The sequence below is a fragment of the Dasypus novemcinctus genome, chromosome 9 (assembly GCF_030445035.2).
Source record: "Dasypus novemcinctus isolate mDasNov1 chromosome 9, mDasNov1.1.hap2, whole genome shotgun sequence".
NCBI lineage: Eukaryota > Metazoa > Chordata > Mammalia > Cingulata > Dasypodidae > Dasypus > Dasypus novemcinctus.
The window spans coordinates 90,581,866-90,604,604 of record NC_080681.1 but is presented as its reverse complement, the minus strand read 5'-3'; positions in this window follow the sequence as shown (position 1 = coordinate 90,604,604).

Sequence of the window (22,739 nt, the reverse complement as noted above, 5' to 3'; positions counted from 1 at the left end):
CAAGATGGCAGCAGAGTAAGGAGCTCCTAGAGTCAGCTCTTGCTACAGGGCAGTTAGCAAACACCCAGAGTTCTCTGGAGCTAGCTGAATCACCTTTTTGGGGGCTCCAGGAACCAAAAGAGCATCCTGCAACATCCTTGAGGGAGTGGAAGGAGGACACTGCCCGTCTGCAGAGAAGACTCATAAGTAGAGTGCTCCACGCCACAGAGGTCAGTGCCCATCTTCCATAGAAGGCACAAGCCGCCTCGGGAGCTGTTCCATGGCTGGAATTGAAAGCTCCACTTCCCCAAAACAGAGGAGGAAGAGACGGTTGGGCATCAATTTCAGCCGTGATGAGGAAATTCAGTGGATTACACTATAATCCTGAAAACAGCTAAAATTTGAGCCTGTCCAGGTCAGAAAGAGGCTGGGAGCTGCCATCTTAACTCCATGCCTGGTACGAGGGGATGCGGGGCGGATGGAAAATCCCGGCGCTGGTAGGGACCGGCTTCTTTCCATCCAGATCAGATTGCAGGTCTAGCCTAGGCCCCAGTGCCACCTCCAGCAAGGAGGAAAATGCAGGGACCTGCGCCAGCCTCCCCAGGAAATTACCAGCCAAGCTGTGGAGGCCAGTGATTGTCCTACTCTAGCAGCACAAGCCACCCCAGGAGCTGCTCTGTGATGGAAATTGGAAGCTCCATTTCCCGGAAACAGGGAAGGAGGAGAAGGTTGGCTGCCAATTTTGGCTACTGAATGGGAGACTTGGCTGGCTAAGAGATAACCCTGGAAACAGCTGGAGTGAGAGCCAGCCCAAGTCAGAAAGAGGCCAGTAGCCTCCATTCTGACTTCGCCCCAAGCCTGAGGGGAAGCTGGGCTGACTGAAACTCTCAATGTCAGCAGGAATCAGTTTCTTTCACGCAGATCAGCCTGCATCCTGCCTAGGCTTCAGCCCTGCCTCTGGCAGGGAGGAGGCTGAGGAGCCCTGCACTAGCCTATATAGGTAACTGCCGGTAACTTTGACTGGCATAGACTGAAAATCAGAAGTCTACCATGGCAACTGTGGTCATCTTGGACCCACACTGCATGGATTGCTGCCCACACCTGCAGCTCCATCCCTGCCCCACGCAGGGCAGAAAGGGATGTGAAGCTTTGTCAGTCTCTGGGCAACTACAGTCTAGGCCTGCAAGTGGATTATTACACATAGCTGTGACTCTGTCGCTACCCCTGGCAAAGGAGAAAGTTGGAAAAAGCTTCATTGGTCCCTGGTTCAATGAGGGCAGCTTGGGCCTCCACAGCTTATAGCTCCAGCTACATGCTTGACTCCTACTGTACAGCCAGCAAGGCAAGGGGGAGGGGGTGGGAGGACCTGGACTGGGGAGAGGGACTGCACCCAGAGGGAGTGCTCTAGTGGGCCAGATGTGAAGACACCAATGGGAGATTGCAATCCACACCAAGAAAGAGGAAGCTGTGGCCTGGTTGGGGGAACAGAATGGGCCTCCAGATGACATGGAGGAGTTGAGGCAGCTGATTATGCATGTTTAAACAAATCTCCTTGATGGGTTCAATGGGATGGCTAAAGAGATTAAGGATGTTTGGAGGACACTGGATCAGCACAAGGAGGAATTTGAAAGCATACATAGAAAAATGGCAGATCTTATGGGAATGAAAGGTGCAATCAATGAAATTTTAAAAATATCAGAATCATATAATAGCAGATTTGAGAAGACAGAAGAAAGTATTGGTGAACTTGAAGAAATGGCCTCTGAAAGTGAATATGCAGAGGAACAGATGAAGAAAAGAATGGAAAGAATTGAACAGGTCTCAGGGACCTAAATGACAGCAAAAGGCATGGAAACATGTGTCACAGGTGTTCCAGGGAAAGAGGAGAAGGGAAAAGGGGCAGAAGGAATATTTAAAGAAATGATGGTGGAGGATTTCCCAACCCTATTGAAGGACATGGATATCCCTTTCCAGGAGGCACAATGTACTCCCATCTGAAAAAATTCAAATAGACCAACTCCAAGACACATATTCATCAGAATGTCAAAGGACAAGGACAAGGAGAGAATTCTGAGAGCAGCAAGAGAAAAGCAATGTGTAGCATATGAGGGATATCCAATGAGATTGAGTGCTGATTTCTCACCAGAAACAATGGAGGCAAGAAGACAGAGGTCTGATATATTTAAGATACTACAAGCAAAAAACTTCCAGCCAAGAATCTTATATCCAGCAAGACTGTCTTTCAAAAATGAGGGTGAAATTACAAGTATTCACAGATAAACAGAAACTGAGAGAATTTCTAAGCAAAAGACCAGAATTTCAGGAAATACTAAAGGGCGTGCTAGAGCCTGGAAAGAAAAGACAGGAGAGCGGGGTCTGGAAGAGAGTCTAGAAATGAAACTTATATCAATAAAAGTAACTAAAATTGTCAAAAGAGTGGTGAAAATAAAATATGACAGATAAAACTCAAATAGTCAGGAATAAACTTAACCAATGATGTAAAGCACTTGCATTCAGAAAACTGCTGCTCAATGTTAAAACAAATCAAAAAAGCCCTAGATAACTGGAAAAACATTCCATGCTCATGGATTGGAAGACTAAATATCATTAAGATGTCAATTGTACTCAAATTGATATACAGATTTAATGCAATCCTGATAAAAATTCCACCAGCATTAAAGAAAAAATTGAAAACATGATCATTAAATTTATTTCGAAGGGTAAGGAGTCCTGAATAGCCAGAAACATCATAAAAAGGAAAAGTGAACCCTCATCTCCAGACTTTAAATCATAATACCTACCTATAGTGGTAAAAACAGCATAGTACTAACCTAAAGACAGACACAATAGACCAATGGAACCAAATTTATGGTTCAGAAACAGACCCTCACAGGTAAGGTCAAGTGATTTTTGACTAGCCTGTCAAACTCACACAGCTCGGGCAGAACAATCCATTCAACAAATGGTGCTGAAAGAATTGGACATCCAGAGCTGAAAGAAGGAAAGAGGACCCCTATCTCACATCTTATCCAAAAATTAACTCAAAATGGATCACAAACCTAAAAATAAAAGCAAGAACCATAAAACTTCTGGAAGAAATTGTTGGAAAATATCTCCAAGACCTGGTGGTAGGTCGTGGATTCTTAAAGTAGATAAGAAAAGGACTCAGTGGACCACTGATGTTTAATGTACATAGAAGTTTTAATTAGCTTTACTGTAAAATTGTGGAAATGTATAGAGTGGATGGTAACACACAGTAACAGCTAGTTTACAAATGGGAATGTGACTGAAAATGGTAGTCTAGTTATGTAAATGACAATTGACAGAATGCTTGAGAATAATCTAGGAACTGGATAATAGCACAGTAAACCAAGAGGTGGGTGAGAATTGTGGTTGATGGTACAGATGCCAGAGTGTCCTTTGTTAGCTATAACAAATGTGTATCACTACTGCACGGTGATAGGAATGTGGAGAAGCATGGGAAAAATACAGCTGGAGTGACCTATGGACTGTGGTTAAGAGTAATAATATAATATTCTTGCATCTATGCCAAAGATGTACTGTGTTGATACTGAGACAGTATGGAAAATGTGAGCCAAATGTACACTATGGACATGGTAACAATCAGATGATATTATTTTATCTGTAGCAAATGACACACCACATTGTGGTGTGTTGATGGAGGGGTGTTGTTTTGGGAATTCTGCACATGTGCATGATTGTTTTATAAGTTTACAACTTCTGTCACAAAAAAATATATTTAAAAAATAATAGGGTGGGTTGGGGGAAAAACACACCAAATATAAGGTAAGAACTATGATTAGTAGTAAGATTTTGACAGTGTTCTTTCATAGTTTGTAACAAATGTCTCATGACAATGCAAGGTGTTGGTGGAGAGTTGATGAATGGGACCCCTGTATGAGGTTATGCATGTTTGCTTTCTAAGTTCACAACTCTTACTATACACTTAATTGATTATGTATGTTCATATATAAATGACATAAAGATAATAATAATTGGATTGGTTAGGGTAAAAATACTTTGTTTAGTAGTAATATTTTGACAATGCTCTTTAATCATTAGTTTAAAAAGGTTTATAAACAATGCAAGTTATTGGTGGTAGGGTGAGATGTTATATATGTTTGTTTTATAAGTTCACAACTAGTATACACTTATTGTTTATGTATATTTATGTATGAGTGATATATTTCAATAAATTTTTTTTTAAAAAAGATTTTTTGCATACCTGGGTTTTGTCCCAAGTACGCAAGTGTGGTTCAACACAAGAAAATCAATTAGTGTAATAAACCACGTTGATAAATTGAAGAAGAAAAATCATATGATCCTCTCGATTGATGTAGAAAAGGTGTTTGACAAAATACAGCACCTTTTCTTGATAAAAACACTCCAAAAGATAGGAATAGAAGGAAGCTTTCTCAATTTGGTAAAACGCATATATGAAAAACCTACAGCTAGCATTGTACTCAACAGTGAAAGACTGAAAACTTTCCTACTGAAATCAGGAATAAGAAAAGGATGCCCACTGTCAGCATTGTTATTCAATATTGTGCTAGAAGTTCTAGCTAGAGCAATTAGGCTAGACAAAGAAATAAAAGGTACCCAAATAGGAAAGGAAGAAATAAAACTTTCACTATTTACTGATGACACGGTCCTATATCTGGAAAATCCTGAAAAATCCACAACAAAACTACAATTAATAGACGAGTTCAGCAAAGTGGCAGAATACAAGATTAATATGCAAAAATCAATAGCATTTTTATACACTGTTGATGTGCAATCTGAAGAGGAAATCAGAAAAAAGAACTCCATCTATAATAGTAACTAAAACAATCAAATATTTAGGAATAAACTTAACCAAGGACATAAAAAACTTGTATTCAGAAAACTACAAAACATAGAAACTGGAGAAGACTTAAATAAATACAAAGACATTCCATGTTCATGGAGTGAAAGACTAAATATCATTAAGATGTCAATTCTACCCAAACTGATTTACAGATTCAAAGCAATCCCAATAAAAATCCCAACAAACTTTTTTGCAGAAATCAAAAAGCCAATAATCAAATTTATTTGGAAGGGTAAGTTGCCCTGAATAGCCAAAAATGTCTTTAAAAAGAACAATGTTGGAGAACTCTCGTTTCCTGAGTTTAAAGAATATTACTTAGCTACAGTGGTTTAAAAAAGTATGGTACTGGCATAAGGACAGACAGATTGACCAATGGAACTGAATCAAGAACTCAGAAATTGATTCTCACATCTACAGTCAAGAGATTTTTGACAAGGCTATTAAGCCCACCCAGCTGGGCCAGAACAGTCTATTCAACAAATGGTCTTGAAAGAACTGGATAGCCATATCCAAAAGAAAGAAAGATGACCCCCATCTCATACCTTATGCAAAAATTAACTCACAATGGCTCAAGGACCTAAATATAAAAACAATAACCTTAAAACGCTTTGAAGAAAATGTAGGAAAACATCTTCAAGATCTTGTGGTAGGTGGTAGTTTCTTAAAACATTATACCCAAAGCATGAGGAACAAAAGAAAAAATAGATAAATAGGTGCATTAGTCAGCTAATACCAGATGCAAAATAAAAGAAATCAGTTGGGTTTTATAAAGGGTATTAATTTGGGGTAGAAAGTTACAGTAATGAGGCCGTAAAGCATAAGTTACTTCCCTCACCAAAGTCTATTGCCACGTGTTGGCGCAAGATGGCTACTGACGTCTGCCAAGAGTTCAGGCTTCTTGGGTTCCTCTCTTTCAGGGCTGTGTTTCACTCTGGGCTCAGCTGCTGTGCTCTCTCCACAAGGCCAGCTGTAGACTATCAGGCGAATGGCTCTGTCTCTCTCCCCAGGGCTTCTGCCATATCTAAAGAGCCATCTCTTTTCCTCTGTGTTCATCTCCAGTGTGTTCACTTTCTGGGCTCCAAGATCAAAAACGAGCAACTCTGACCTTTGCCATGTCTTCTCTGTGAGTCCCCACCCACCAAGGGACAGGAATTCAATGCTCTACTGATGTGGCACAATCAAAGCTGTAATCATAATTTAATCAAGTTAAAGTGAAAGCTCAGACAGACCAGTTTACAAGTATAATCCAATATCTGTTTTTGGAATTCAGAAACCATATCAAACTGCTACACCTCCCCTATAGATGTGGGTAGGGCCAAGAACTGTCAAGTTCCTCCATCTAAAATAAAATCAACATGAGAAATATTCCAGAGACTCAAGAGAATCAAGAAACAAAAACCTGAGGAAAAGATTCTACAATAATAATTTATAACATTTCTGGAGCTGTTGTATCTTCCTCAATTTTCTGACTTCTATTTCTCAATAGTGACTAGAAGTTTAAAACACCATAGAAAGGGTCCTGAATATTTGTGTGGGGAAGAAATGAAGTGAGAACTTCAACTCTTCCTTATCCCACTCTGCAGCTAGGACAAGCAGAGAAAAACTACAAGCAATAAACTAAGTGATGGTAGCTCCTGAAGGAGAAGAAAGCTGACAGGCTTGCTATGACTAATGGAGGGAAGGAAATGAATCCCTGGGGTATTCTAAGAAAATATTTTGGACCTGATAAATAGAAACTTTCATGAAGATTTCCCTCCCCTCCCTAAAGTTAGCCTTACCCCAAGTAGATATCAGTTCCTGCCCTGATATTAATCCCAACTAGGATCAAAATAACCACTAACCTTACCAAAACCTGAATGGCCATGTGCCTGAATATGCATCCTAAGCTGGGCCACCAATTGGTCCATTTATCTTTATGCAGTCGAAGGAGAATGCAGGACTTCTCCTTCAAGAACCCCAGCTCCAGGCCTGATTTAATCCTCTGGGCTTCTTCAGGCATTCCCAAATTAATGCAATCCTCTTCCACATCATCTTCCTCTACCTCTCTACAGTTGTGAGCAATGGGCTTATTGTCATCCGATCCACCTGGACTCCCACCTCCACACTCCCATATACTTCTTCCTAAGTGTCCTCTTTATTCTCTACATGAGCTATGTAATTACCATTGTGCCCCAGATGGTGGTGTACCTGGTCTGCCAGAAGAAAATTCTGTGTTGGATGTGTGGTCCAGATGTACTTCTTCATGTGGGGCATCAGTGAGGGCTGACTCTTCTCTGTCATAGCCTATCATAGATATACGGCCATCTGCTACCCACTCAGGAACAAGGTTATAATGAGCTCATAGCACTGTGGGACAATGGTGGCCTTTTGTGGACTTTGGAGTTTCAGTTGTTCCCTAGTCTTTACTGTCTTCACCATATACCTGCTCTACTGTGGCCCCATAAAGATCAACCACTACTTCTGTGGGATTCTTACAGACACATCCTCAATGTCTAGACAGATTTCATCCTGAGCTTCATCCTTCTCCTGGCACTTCTTTCCTTTATTCTGGCCTCTTAAGTTTGCAAATTGTCACCATCTTGAGAATCTTCTCAGCCCAGGGCCAATTCAAGGTCTTCTCTACTTGTACATCCCACATCACTGTGGTTACCATGTTCTGTGGATTTGCCATATTTGTGTACCTGAACCCCAGAGCCAATGTCTCCCCAGAGCAGTACAAGAAACTGGATCCCTTCTGCAATACCATCTCTGTCTTTCTCAAACCATCATATATAGGCTCAGAAACAAAGATATGAAGTGGGCTTTCCTCAAGAAAATAGGCTACAGCAGGGCCCCTGAGTGAGGCCACTGGAACACAGTAGACCACAACCAAACTTGAAATCACAGACTCACTCAACATACAGGCAAGATAATTGACTGCATGGTTTAAAAGGGACAATTTGTGTTACTACCTGGTGTGGTTCCTGCTGATGGCCCCAGCTGCTGGGCAATCCTCAATCCAAGAGATGCAACTGTGAACAAAGTGTGTCTCGTTAATTTCTGTTTCCCCAGGATTGAGCTAAAAGCCTGGTACAGAAAAAGCATCATTTAATACTTGATGATTGAGTGATGAAAGCATGAGGATTGGGCCCTTTTATCAACCCAGGATGGTTAGGACAAGATGCTCACAAGCCCCAATATCAATGACCTTATTTTATCTCAATCAGGAGTATAAACGGGCCTAGTGGCACATAATATTGGGAGAAGGAAAAGCAACCTTAGGACTATGGTCCAGGAATTCATTCAGTGGCCATCTAGCATTGTTCAGGGGAGCATGTGTCACAGTTTAGACTCATTTGGCCCCTGGGAAGATGACCCACTGCTGTGGAGAACAGATATTTTAAGGGATCTCTTTGTACACAGATGAACTATTGCCCAAACCATATCATGGTGGTTATGAGCTCATAATTTAGAGCCAGACTGTTTCCTTATCTATAAATTGGGATGATAATAATAATAGCAAACCTCCACATAGTAGGATTATTGTGAGGAGTTAATGTAGGCAAAGTTCTTAAAACAATGCATGACATGTATATGCTATATTAACATTTTCTATTCTTATTACTTTCTACTTCTCTCTCCCAATATCACAGTTACCAAAAGCAGATATCTGAGATAATTTCAGCTTAGAAAAAGAGGCCATTATGGCTACTGTAAAGGAATACCTAACATTACAAATTAAAATATGAACATTTGTTTATGTTTCAATTTGATGTGGATTCAGTTATTCTGGGTCTGTCACCAAGAAATTCAGAACTCTAAGTTTGCAAACCTGAGATGCTACATAAGGAGGCCCTATTAACTACCAGCTAGCACTCCTCAAAGATATCTTCATCAGTATTTACACATGTAAGAGTTCTAATAAACATTTATTCAAATCTAAATTGAGTAATAATGGTGTTGATTGTGTCCTTGATTCAAGAGGATGCTGAAGGAATGTAGGATGTGGTGGCTATAATGATCCTCACTTCTCTTACTGGTGCCAGAACCATGGCCATGACCATGGCCCATTAGAGTCTGGAACCTTGGAAGATGCAAGTTGATCCATAGAATCTTAGGAATTTTTATGACTACACAAATCTATCACACCAAGAAAGGCAGGCCACACCCCCAGTGAAGCCTGACTTGGAAAGTTTTGATAAGGAGACTCTGCCCAACTTTACAAAATATCCCCTGCTCCCCTCTAAGTTTTGCCTTGACTCCTTCCACCACCAGAGGAAAAAGAGAGAAAATGAGCCAGGAGGGTAATTCCTGGCATTCATTATATCTTTGTCATCATTCTGACATCCTACAGTCCAGAAAACCATTCCCGACAATCCTGCTCCAAATTTGATTTGAAATTCCAAATTATCCAACAGATACAAATGATACGTTCAAGAATATGCTGCCTTGATGAAATATTGTCAGACTCTTGCTTTGGACACAAGAAAATTTTAAAACTATTAAGCTCACTTATAATTAATATTAGGTGTCTATAGCATCAGATTTTTTGAGCCTTCATTAGCTCATAGTACTCAATACAACAGTGATGGTTCCGAAGAAGGTAATACAGATTCAATTCAGTCAGATGACCTAAAGTTACATTAAGCTCAACAGGAAAGTAATTATGATTGTGGTATTGATGTCAATTACAATGACTGTAACTTGAATAGGGAAGAATACTATCTGATTTCTCATTTCACAGCTGGTGTTAAGGCATTTGATGAATGTGTTTTGGAAAATGGTAAGGAGAGGGGCTTGAGGATAGATACTGTGGGCAAGGAAAAAGAGAGAGCTGACAGGAACCATATAAAAAGATTGGCAAAAAGTATCAAGCTCCCAAATCACAAAGATAAGGAGAAAGGTTGCAAAGATGTTATAGGAGTTAATCAAGCAAATGTCATCAAGATAATGGTGGTATATAGGGAGGAGATAGAAGGTTAAAGTCATCAGATTAAACCAGAGAACACATATGGTAGGAATAAGGGTGGGAGAAAACTGGGAGAGTTGCTAGAAAAAAGCAAGATACAAGAGACCTAGATATCAGAGTGGCAAAAATTTCAAGTGATTATGAAAAAGCCCATCCAAGAGTGTGGCCTTAGGAAAAATTCAGGTTTTGGAAAAGAGGTGAAGAAACATTCAGTTAAGAGATTTGGAATGTGTCATATCTTTAGGAAACAGGATTTCAGAGAGAAGCTACAAAATGATATTGCAAGGACAGATGCAGGACATTATATATCCTGTCATAATCCACTGAATGGGCTGGGAGAGAGTATAAACTACAACATAAACTATAATCCATGCCGTGCAGCAGTGCTCCAAAATGTACTCATCAAATGCAATGAATGTACCACACTAAAGAAAGAAGTTGGCAATGTGGAAGACTTGGAGGGGGGTGGGGGGAGGGGGGTATACGGGAACCTCTTATATTTTTTAATGTAACATTTTATGTGACTTATGTATCTTTTTTTAAAAAAAGATAATAAAAAAAAAAGGAGGACATGAATCCCAGAACAGTATAGGGAGGAATATATGGAATGGAAGGATGCCCAGGGTTTGAACATTTTGGTGGTAGTAGCCGGAGATGGAACAGACAGAAGAGGATTGAAATTCCAACTCCTCCATTCACTAGCTCTGGGACCTTGGATATGTCTCCTAATCACTCTGAGCATTAGTTTTCTGAGCTTCTCATTTACCCTTGGATTATTTATCAGAAAAACAATAAAGAATATAATTGAAACCAAAAGCTGGTTCTTTGAAAAGACCAATAAAACTTATAACCTCCTAGCAAAATTGATAAAAGAGAGAAGAAACAAGTTACCAGGATTTGAATACATACACATATCGAAAGAAACCTGAAATGCTTAGGGATGAATTTAACAAAATATGCCTAAAATCTCTACAATCAATATACAAAACTTGCTGAGACAAAGAAGACCAAAATAATGGAGAGATATACCATTTCCATGAATCATAAAACTCAGCATTGTTGACACTACTCCTCAAATTTATCTATTGATAAAACACAATGCTAATAAAAATACCTGCACATGTTTTGTTTTGTTTTATTTTGTTTTGTTTTGATAGAAATTGAGAAGCTGACCCTAAAATTTATATGGAAATGAAAAAGACCTAGAATAACCAAAATAATTTTGAAAAAGAATAACAAAGGTGGAGGGGTGTATATTGCCTGATTTCAAGACATACTATATATTTGTATGCATTAATTAAGACAATGTGGTACTGACATAAGGAGAGACACACAGATTCATAGGAAAAAATAGTCCAGACATTGATCCACAAATATATGGCCAATTCATACCTGACAAACTTGTCAAGGTAATTCAATGAGGAATGGACAGTCTTTTCAACAAGTGGTGTTAGACCAACGTAATGTTCATATAGAGAAAATAAATTTCAACTCTTGCCTTATGCCATATGCGAAAGTTGCATTTAAATGGGTCACCAACCTAATATAAAATAAAAAAACTACATGACTTCTAGGAGAAAACAGTGGCCACAGGAGGACAAAACTGTTTAACAGGATCCTGGGCTACATCGGGAAGCAGGAAGGGGTGAAACATTTATGTTAAAATAAGAAACAATAGGTGGCGGACTTGGCCCAGTGGTTAGGGCGTCTGTCTACCACATGGGAGGTCCACAGGTTAAACCCCGGGTGACCCGTGTGCAGCTGGCCCATGTGCAGTGCTGATGCGCGCAAGAAGTGCTCTGCCACGCAGGGGTGTCCCCTGAGTAGGGGAGCCCCACGCGCAAGAAGTGTGCCCCGTAAGGAGAGCTGCCCAGCGCGAAAGAAAGTCCAGCCTGCCCAGGAATGGCGCCGCACACAGGGAGAGCTGACACAACAAGATGACGCAACAAAAAGAAACACAATTTCCGTGCCACTGACAACAACAGAAACAGACACAGAAGATGCCGCAAATAGACACAGAGAACAGACAACCGGGGTGGGGGGCAGACAGGGGAGAGAAATAAATAAATAAATAAATATTTTTTAAAAAGAAACAAATTATATTTCCATATGTTTATGTATATGGAAATAATATATTTCAAGTCTGGAAGCAGAAGCAGGCTTAACTTCTGGTATGGAGACTAGTATGGAAGAGAGGATCAAAGGGGACTTTTACTTATCTGTATGGTTTGAGTGTTTATAATGAGTACATCCATGTTTACTATTATTAAACATAAGTTAAAAGAGTTTAACAATAATAACAATAAAACTCTTCAGGGTTTCTGATATAGCCAGTCTAATGTCATTTAAGAGCTAGCAAATATGACCTTTAAGGTTCATAATAGCTCTGATCTTCCATGACTGACTTGTATGTCAAGGCTAGGCTAACTCAAGATAGAGAAGAGCTTCTCAGCAAAAAGCATGTCACCTGAATTCAAGGGACCACCTTAGGACTGTGTACATGGTTTCCCAAGTGCAATCATCTGTCCCAGACTTGGAGCTACTAAGAATGTCCCACAAGCTCTGCAACAGCCTGACACATCCCTGGAGAATATAAGAACTGCCAATTACACTGAGAGCTATGTTCTTCTAATCCCAATTAAACTAGATTTAATGTCTTGATTTGCACTCTCCCCACCCCTTCTGCTATGAGTCTCTAAGTTTATTCCCCAGTTGCTGGGAGCCACTCCTGGGTCTCTCTGCCCCAGGAGTCCTCCTTCCCGGCTATAACCCAATTAAGCCACAGCTGAGTTGTGCTCTGAAGTAAGAAGTCCTAAGAGGCTTGTTAAGTTCAGTGCTTCAGAAAAGAAAGGAACATTAAGAAATTCAGCTTATTAGACAGTTGGGCCAACACCAGCAGCTAAGCAGGAACAGCAGAGGAAGAAATGTCCCTGAGGCACCTGAAGAAACTTGTTTTAACTTTTATTTAACTTTACCCCAAGTGTGCACACTAGTTACTAAGCACATACTCAAGACAGTTTCACTTTCACCACCACCATCACCCTATTTTCATCATACATTACATCATCGTAACCTCATTACCCTGTAAGCATTATCTTCTTCACTTTCATCCACCATCACCTCAAATTTATTATCCTTTCACTATTGCATCATCATTCTCAATATTATCATCCAACTCATCACTTCACCATCTTCATCAATATTATCATCATCACCATAATCATTGCAAACACCATCACCATCCCATCTGTTAGTCATCACCATCACTCCCACAACCATCATTATAAAAAATATCTGCAGCTCATGAGAAAAGAGCAGCATCCTGAAGACTCAGGAAGAAAGACCTCTTCTGAAAAATATAGAATGGTATTTTTAAATAGCTGATCTGTGACTTCAACCATTTACAAAAGGACAAAGTAGACCAGGACAAAAAGAATGCATAAAGTACTATAATATAAAATTTGACACATAGTCAAAATATAACCTGAATTGGAAAGAATAAATAGAATGATCATTTACAAAAATTGAAATATTCCCAGAATTCAGGGAAAAGAAAAAAAATGATGATTACAGAATGGCGGATGAGTTGCAGAGATCCAACCAACAAACATTAAAGAATTTAAGAAGAAAACAGTAAATGGATCAGAGACAATGTCTAAAGGTTTAAGAAAACTTACTGGATCTCGAAATACTCTGAAGATCAAAATGACCCACTATATTCCAGGGAAATTAATGAAAAGCAATCTATACCTGCACACATTCACCTGTTACTCTGTTCTCCATTCTGCAGCTATAATGATCCATTCAAAACATGGTTTTAACACATCATCTCCAACTTTAAGTGTCCAGTACTAATGAGGCCCACAAAGCCAATGATTTGGCCCTACACATCCCCACATGCTCCTCCCTTGCTTTCTGCCTCACTGGCCTTCTTTCTATTCCTTGCACATGCGAAGCTCCTTCTGGCAATAAGAACTTGGCATATGTTGGAAACTGAGGCACAGTGGCCTCAAGGAGAGACATGCTGTCTCCATGCTAGTGCTGTCTCCATGGCTACACTTGCAACCTAAGGAATGCAGTAATTAAGAGTTCCTGGCAAATGGGATGAAGCTGTTAAAGGCTGAAAGAAAAGATGAGCACATACCTTTTGTAGTGAATAGAACACTTAGACTTTGTACCTTGAGATAAGATTTTTTTTAAATTCCTTAGACTATGGGTAATGCTGATAGATAATACGTGTTGCTGCTTGATGACACATGGGCTATGCGTTTATGCTTATTGGCACGTAGGCTACGTATGCCTGCTTCTGGTCACGTACACTGGGGTATATATAGAGCCCCTTGTAAAGAATAAAGTTGTCTGAGGAGTCATTACTCGCAGACCCCCTGATCCCAGCTCTCTCATTCTTTCTTTTTCTTTCTTTCACTTTCTTTCATTCCTGATACCCTTCGGGTCCAAATCTCCAACAGGCATATGTTGTTGCCTTCACCTGAGAATGCTCTTGCTCCTCTGCCCATCAAATTGCCCATTTAATGCCTACTGTAAGACCACACACATCACTTCAACAAAGACACTTTCCCAGACCTCTGAAAGTATATACCTATTACATGCTCTCGTAGCACCATGTACCTTTCCACTTTAATACTTCTTACAATTAGGTTTAATTTTTTTTTTCATGATTCTTGATTACTGTCTGCAACTTGGTCAAAGTATAATCACTATTGATGCAGAGACCAAGGGGCCAAGTTTCAAGACATTATCCACACAAGCAGAATGGGCACTCCAGCATCCAAATGATCCATGGTAAATATACACATGCTTGCAACACCAAATGGGGAAGTGCAGGCAGCCCCATTGCTGCCCTTTCTCTTTTCCTTTCTTTAAGAGTTGCTCAAGACAAAATTTTGCCCTCCAAATTCTCCAGGTGAGAAGCCACCTGCCTTGCTCATTCCCAAAACTCCAGAGGATACATATCAATCTCCTAGTCTTTCATGGTGCATCCATCCAATGGCATTACAGGGCAGGTGTGGGGAGGAGGCCTAAGGTTGCTGCAATTCAATAAGATTATTTCTCCAACATCTCTCTGAACAGTTCTCTTGGAGCCTCCCTCATTTACCTGTGAGGAGCAAGGGAGCACTCATTCCCTTCCCTCCTTGAAAGGAGAGGGAGAAAGCCACATTCTTTCTCCCTAGAACAAAGACTACACCAAACACTCCTATTTAACAAACTTTCCTCTAACATTTCAAGTCTTCTTTGTATATAGGCTGCAAGTGGGAGATGGGTTGATGATCACAGCATTGGTTTGTCTAACAACTCCTTGAGGCTGTCTTTAAAAAGTGGAGATTCAGCCAAACTTCTTGAGATAACAGAAAAAAGTCCCAGTCAACATTGTTTTGACTATATTCCTGAAAGACTGGAAGAAAAAGAATATGAAAAGGGAGTCAACCATAAACCCACTTTTCTAAAACCAATAGCACTTCATTTTAGTGTAATTTCTTCTACTGTTTTTATCAAGCACATATTATTTTTGTGTACACCTGTATTCACAGTATACGGATTATTTTGTTGACAGCTTTTCCCACTTCATGTTTTATCATATGTATTGTTCCAAGTTGCTCCACATTCTGTACCTCTATCATCTTAAATGTTTGCATACTATGAAGAGTTTGACAACTTTCTTTTATAAGTAATACTGAAATTATTTTGGATCTTCAACATATATAGTCATGTCAATTTTATTCTTTTCCAATTCTTATATTTCATTTCTTCTTCTTGCCTATTCCACTTGCCTTCTAAGACCTTCAGTACTATGATGAATAGAAATGCTTATAGTTGACTTGTCTCATTCCCAATCTCAAAGGTAACATTTTCAACATTTCACTACGGATTGCTGTAGGTTTTCTGTAGAAAACTTTTATCAGATTAAGGAATTTCCCTTCTATTCCTTTTATTTCTTTTTTAGGAGGTACTGGGGAATGAACCCTGGACCTTGTACATGCAAAGCAAGCGCTCAACCACTGAGCTACATCTGTTCCTATTCCTAATTTTCTAAAGAGTTTCTTATAATGAATGAATAAATAAATAAATTTTACCAAATGCTTTTTCTGCATGTATTAAGAAGTTTATAAGACTTTTCACCTTTGTTCTGTTAATAACATAAATAACATTGATTCTTAGATGTTAATTCAACCTTAAAGTCTTAGAATAACCTATTATGGTCTTGATATAGTATCTTTTTTTTAAAGATTTATTTATTTATTTCTCCCTCCTCCCTCCATTGTCTGCTCTCTATGCCCATTCACTGTGTGTTCTTCTGTGTCTGCTTATATTCTCATTAGGTGGCTCCAGAAACCTATCCTGGGACCTTCCAGAGTGGGAGAGAGGCAATCATTCTCTTGCACAACCTCAGCTCCCTGGTCTGTTGCATCTCTTATTGTCTCTCCTCTGTGTCTCTTGTTGCATCATCTTGCTGTATCAACTCTCCGCATGGGCCAGCACTCCTGCACAGGGCAGCACTCCTGTGCGAGGCAGCACTCTACATGGGCCAGCTCGCCACACAGGCCAGCTTGCCTTCCCCAGGAGATGCTGGGCATCAAACCCTGGACCTCCTATATGGTAGACAGGAGCCCAATTGCTTGAGCCACATCTGCTTCCTGATATATTATCCTTTTTAAGTATTGCTGGATTAGGTTAGCTGAGATCTTGTTTAAGATTTGTCATCTGTGTTCATCGTTAATATTGGCCTATAACTTTCTTGAAATGTCTCTGTCAGGTTATAGTATAAGGTTCTGTTGGCCTAATAAAATTAACTGAAAAGAGGCCCACATGGTAAGGAATTAGTGCCTTGTGCCAACAACCAACAAGGAACTGAGACCTCTTGCCAATAGTCATGTAGTAAGCCATCTTAAAAGTGAATCCAATAGCAACATATTGTTAGAAAAAATACATATTACAAGGACATTAGAGTGATTTAATGCCAATCACTCCCTTATCTTTCTTGTTGTCCAATATTTTATTTTTACCTTGGCTTAGATTTTATTATTTTAGTCACACATTGTTTATTTAGATTTACCAATGTTTACCAGGTTTTTTTTGGTCACTACTGCCATGCCAGTTACCAACTTATTGCCTCTCTGCTCCAAATCCATTCTTCATTGTCCCATTTTATGATACTGGTGCTGGACCCTGTAAATATTTCTCCTTTGCCAGATGACATAATTTTAAACTGTGTCAGTAAAGGGTACCCAGAGGTTCTTTGCAGGTGGAAGGGGCTTCTCTTTCTGGTTCCAGTGTGTTTCCAATCTTTTTTTCTTTCTTTTACAGTAACGAGACTCCTGGCAGTGTACGTTCACCCTCCAAGAAGTTTTGCTAGTACGCTGGTGGAAAGTTTCCTGCTTACCAATCCTAATTCATGGTCCCCTGCTCTCCAGCCTTATTTCTTTTTTTTTTTAGGACCTGGGGCTGGGAATTGAACCTGGGACCTTATGTGTGGGAAGTCAATGCTTAACCACTCAGTCACATCTGCTCCCTCAGCCCTGCATTTCCTTCCTCCTGGTCTCAAATTTCTTCTTATAATGCATCCTTTGGTTTTCCCTTTAATGAGGGTTTATTAGTGGTGAACTTCTGTTTCACTTAGCACTTAGTTTTGAATAATGAAATATGTCTTTATTTAGCACTCAGTCTTGAAAGAAAATTTGGTTGGGTAAATTAGTAGTTATTTTTTCTAAGCATATTCCACTGTCTTCATTGTTTCTTTTAATTCTATTTGATTCATTTTTGGATAATCTATTTCTTCTTACTGCTTTTATGGTCTGTTTTTACTGTTCTGTAGTTTCTACACACAAGTTATGTCTACTTGTGGATTTCTTATATTTTTTCTGCTAAGAATTCATTTTTGTTTTGTTTTGTTTTGCTCATTGTCTGCTCGTTGTCTTGCTCATTGTTTTTCCTCGTTGTCTGCTTGTTGGCTACTCATTGTGGTTTTTTTGCTCAATGTCTTCCAGTTATCTGCTCGTTGTTTGTTTGTCTTCTTTAGGAGGTATCGGGATCCAAACCTGGGACCTCCTATGTGGGATGTGGGTGCGCAACTGCTTAAGCCATATCTGCTCCCCTAAGAATTCATTACATGTCCTGAATCTGAGAGTTAATGAGTTTTTACACTTCTGGAACATAATCAGCCATTATCTCTTCAAATATTTCCTCTTCCTTATTCTCTGGGTTTTCCTGCTGATACTCTCATCAGACATATGTTGGACTTTTAAATTCTATTCTACATCTCTCAACTTTTCATTCATATTTTTTCTTTAATCTATTTGTGTTATCTCTTGATAATTTCCCCAAATGCATCCTTTCTTTCTCTCTTCCATGTCATCTAATATGAAGTTTATCTTGTCCACTGAGGTTTTGTTTTTTATTATTTCAATGACCATATTTTTCATCCTAGAAGGTTTTGGAAGGTGGTGTCCACTTTTTTTAAAAATTACGGAATTTTTGCCATCTGTTCTTTAGTGTCTTATTATTTTTTTAGAATTGTAAGCCCTTGTTTTATGTCTTTAATTATATGAAATATCTTGTGGGGCATGTTGCTTTGTGTTGTATCTGCTGATTATCCCTCATGTGAATTGTTTGCACATGAGTTTTGTAATTTTGGAGTGTGAGCTCATCTTCAGTGGATTTTATTCCTTGGGCAGTCCTTGTGGGTTGGATTATGGGAGTGTACCTACAGAGCAATAAGTTTTTGTCTTCCTAACACCATATATGTAACATTGACTTGGAACCAATTTTTGCCTGTGGATTTCTGCAGGGCAAAAGATAGACATGGAATTTCACCTTGGTTAGTTATAGGGGTCCTTTTCCATGATGCTGTTTTCAGCCACAACTAGATCCTGATTTTCTCACTATCATCCATATTTTCTTCCATCTCCATCTTATCAATCCTTTTCATATGCCAGAGACACCTTTAACAAATTCCCTTTTCTAGACTTACAGTTCTTTCCTCTCCTGTCTGATGAGCCAGGAGCCTGAAGGAGCTTCTAAATTTGTAACTGGCTTCTTTATAGAGCTTTACCTGTGCCAAATCAGAAAAAACAGCAGGCCAGTGACAGACAAGAGAAGACTGATAAGTGTAAAACCTCTAATTGTTCTCTAGGAGGATAAGTCCTGTTGATTTGTTGCAGACAGAAGCGAGTGCAAGAATGGGTGACTCCTGAGAACTCACACACAGGGCACAGGCTCCCGCTATATAGATGGATGGGAAATCAAGGGGTTTTTCTCTGGTTCTTCCGAGGCTCCATTTTCTCCATTCTAGGATTTCAGAACCATACCCCCTGGCCTTTCTGCCCTTTAGAAATGTCTCCTGCAAGAAGGGAGAGAGGGACCTTCCCTTGTGTTCTCATCAAAGCTGTAAAGGTTGAGCCTCAATCTGCTGCCTTTACCCCAGAATATGGAAAACAGCAGAGTCTAGAAAGCAAGGACATGTCCAGATCCTATCCAGATGATGGCATTAGATGAACAGGTGACTTTTTTTAATGATCTCCTCAAACTCATGTATAAAGTCAATGCAGTCACAATCAAAAATCCCAACAGATATTTTTAGAGAACTTGACAGGCTGATTATAATTTATATGCAAATGCAAAGGGCAAAGAATAACAAGATTTCTCTTAAGAAGAACTCACAAGCAGGAATCAGATACCAGGATTTATTACAAAAACTATAAAAATTAAGATAGTGTAGTACTGGTACAAAGATCAACAAATAGATAAATGGAACAGAGTCCAAGTCACATTTGTGAACACTTGCTTTAAGACAAAAGTAGCATGGCAAAACAATAAGGAAAGGACACTTCAATAAATTGGTGCTGGGTCAATTAGATACTCGTAAGGAAAAAACTTATTTAAAAAGTTAGACTCCTACCTCACAATACATTCAAAAAACAATTTCAGATGGAGCATAGATCTAAATGTAAAGGGGCAAAAACAATAAATCTTTTAGAATTGCTCTGCCTCATGTGCAACTATTGTGTAAAATTCACACTGAATTTTAAAGACAGCATTAAAAATGTAAAATATATCAATAATTTTATATTGAAATGATAGTTTGGATATGTTGGGTTAGAATAACCACATTAAATTTTACCTGTTCCTTTCTGCTCTTTTGGTGTAGCTACTAGAAAATTTTAAATGGCATATGTTGCTCACTTCATATTTTTATCAGACAGCACTAATATAGAAGATAATACAGGAGAATATCTTTATAACATCAAAGTAGAGAAAAGTCATTTTAAATAGCACTTAAAGAGTACTAACCATAAAGAGATAGACTGATATATTTTACTACATTTAAATTTTAAAAGACATTATTAAGTATCTAATGAGTTATCAGAAAGACACCATTCAAACAATAAAAGGCAAGCCACACAGTGGGAAAATAGATTTGCAACACATACAACTCTCAGAGGGCTTATATAAAACATGTATTTTAGGGGAGTGGGTGCAGTTCAGTGGTCGAGTGTCTGCTTCACATGTACGAGGTCCCAGGTTCAATTCCCAGTACCTCCTAAAAAAAAATGTATTTTAAAACTTCAACAAATAAATAAGGAAAAGGCAAATATTCCAGTAGAAAAATGTTTGAGAAAAGTTTTAGAACTGGTACTGCACAAAAGAGTATATCCAAATGACAAAAAATATGCAAAAGTATTTGACCTCACTAGTTCAACAGGGAAATGCAAATTAAAACCATAATGAGTTGCCACTACACACCCACCAAAATGACTAATTAAAGAGATCAGCACAGGACGTGGCTCAACTGATAGAGCATCCACCTACATATGGAGGGTCCAGGGTTCTATACCCAGGGCCTCCTGACCCATGTGGTGAGCTGGCCCACATGCAGTGCTGTTGCACACAAGGAGTGCTGTGCCAAAAAAGGCACCCTTGCATAGGGGAGCCCCACGCACAAGGAGTGCACCCCACAAGGAGAGCCAACCCATGTGAAAAAAACACAGCCCACCCGGGAGTGGCACCGCACACACAGAGAGCTGACACAGCAAGATGACACGACAAAAAAGAGACAGTTTCCCAGTGCCACCTGATAATACAAGCTGACGCAGAAACATACACAGTGAATGGACACAGAGAGCAGACAATGAGGGAGGGAAAGGGGAGAGAAATAAATAAAAATAAGTATTTTAAAAAGAGAGAGAGAGACCAGCACACACACAAAATTAAATTAAATTAAAAAATAAAAAAACCACCAATACTAAGGATAGACAAAGATGTGGAGCTATAAGAATCTTAGTGGTAGGGGAAATTGGTTCCACTATTTTGAAAAAGAGTTTTGTATCATCTACTAAAACTGAACATAGGCATTCCCTGTGATCCACCAAGTCCACACTTAAAGTATATATCCAACAAAATGTTTGCACATGTGCACCAAGAGACATCTACAAAAATGTTCTTGATCATGACAGCATTATTTATAATACACACGTACTAAAACAATACACCTCCATCAGCAGTAAAATGAATAAACAAATTGTCATATAGTCACAAAATGGAATGCTATACAATAACACAAATGAATGAAACCACAGCTATATGCAACGACATAGATGACTCTCACAAACATAATATTGAGCAAAAGAAGTCAAACACAAAAGCATACATACTGTATGATTCAATTTATAAAAATTGAAAGCCCAGCTAAAGTAACCTGTGCTGTGAGAAGTCTGGTAGTGGTGGGCTTTGAGGAGAAAGAAGACAGTGTTCAGGAAGGGGCAGGAGAGGGGCTTCTGGGGTTCTGTCAACATTCTTCATTCTTTTTCTTTACTTGTGAGATGATTACAAATGTGTACTTTGTAAAAGAGTGAGAGCTGTACATTTTGGAGGAAGGCACTTTTCTGTGTATGTGTAACGTTTCACAATAAAAAGGGTTGCTTTGTTTTTTAAATATGAATGCCTAACAATAAGCCCTAACTTGGAACTGATTTCTAACTAGTTGTGATGCCAGGAGGAGGGTGTGAGGATCTCCCACAAAGTACACATCAGCTCTCTCCTTCATCCCTCCTGGTCTACCAAGTGTAGAGAGACAATCATATGGAATTTATCTTTTATTCGGTTAATATGGTAAATTGATATTTTAAAATATTAAACCAAATTTGTATCCCTGTGATAAATCCCATTTGGCCATGATATATTTTTTTATATATTGTTGGCTTTTATTTGCTCATAGTTTAAAATTTTTGCACCTGTGTTCCTGGGGGACATTTTTATTTTATTTTATTTTTATTAAATTGTCTCTCTTTTTTTTAAAGATACATAGATCACAAAAAATGTTACATTAAAAAAATAAGAGGAAAAATATATATATATTTATAAGAGATTACCACATACCCCACACCCCACCCCACTCCACCCCTCCCACATCAACAACCTCTTTCATCAGTGTGGCACATTCATTGCATTTGGTGAATGTATTAGTCAACCAAAGGGGTGCTGATGCAAAATACCAGAAATTGGTTGGTTTCTATAAAGGGTATTTATTTGGGGTAGGAGCTTACAGATACCAGGCCATAAAGCCTAAATTACTTCCCTCACCAAAGTCCATTTGGAGCAAGATGGCTGCCAATGTCTGCAAGGGTTCGGGTTTCCTGGGTTCCTACATTCCTGGTTCTTGCTTTTCTCTGGGTTCAGGGCTCCTTTCTTCCTGGAGCTGGCTTCTCTTTCCTCTGTGAGCTTACTTCCCAGGGCTCCAGCTTAAGTCTTCAGCATCAAACTCCAATATCAAAACTCCAACATCAGAAACCCTCAACTCTGTTCTTTGCCATGCCTTTTATCTGTGAATCCCCACCCACCAAGGGGTGGAGACTCAAAGTCCTAATCATAACTCAGTCATGCCCAGGTACAGATCAGATTACAAGCATAATCCAATGTTTCTTTTTGTAATTC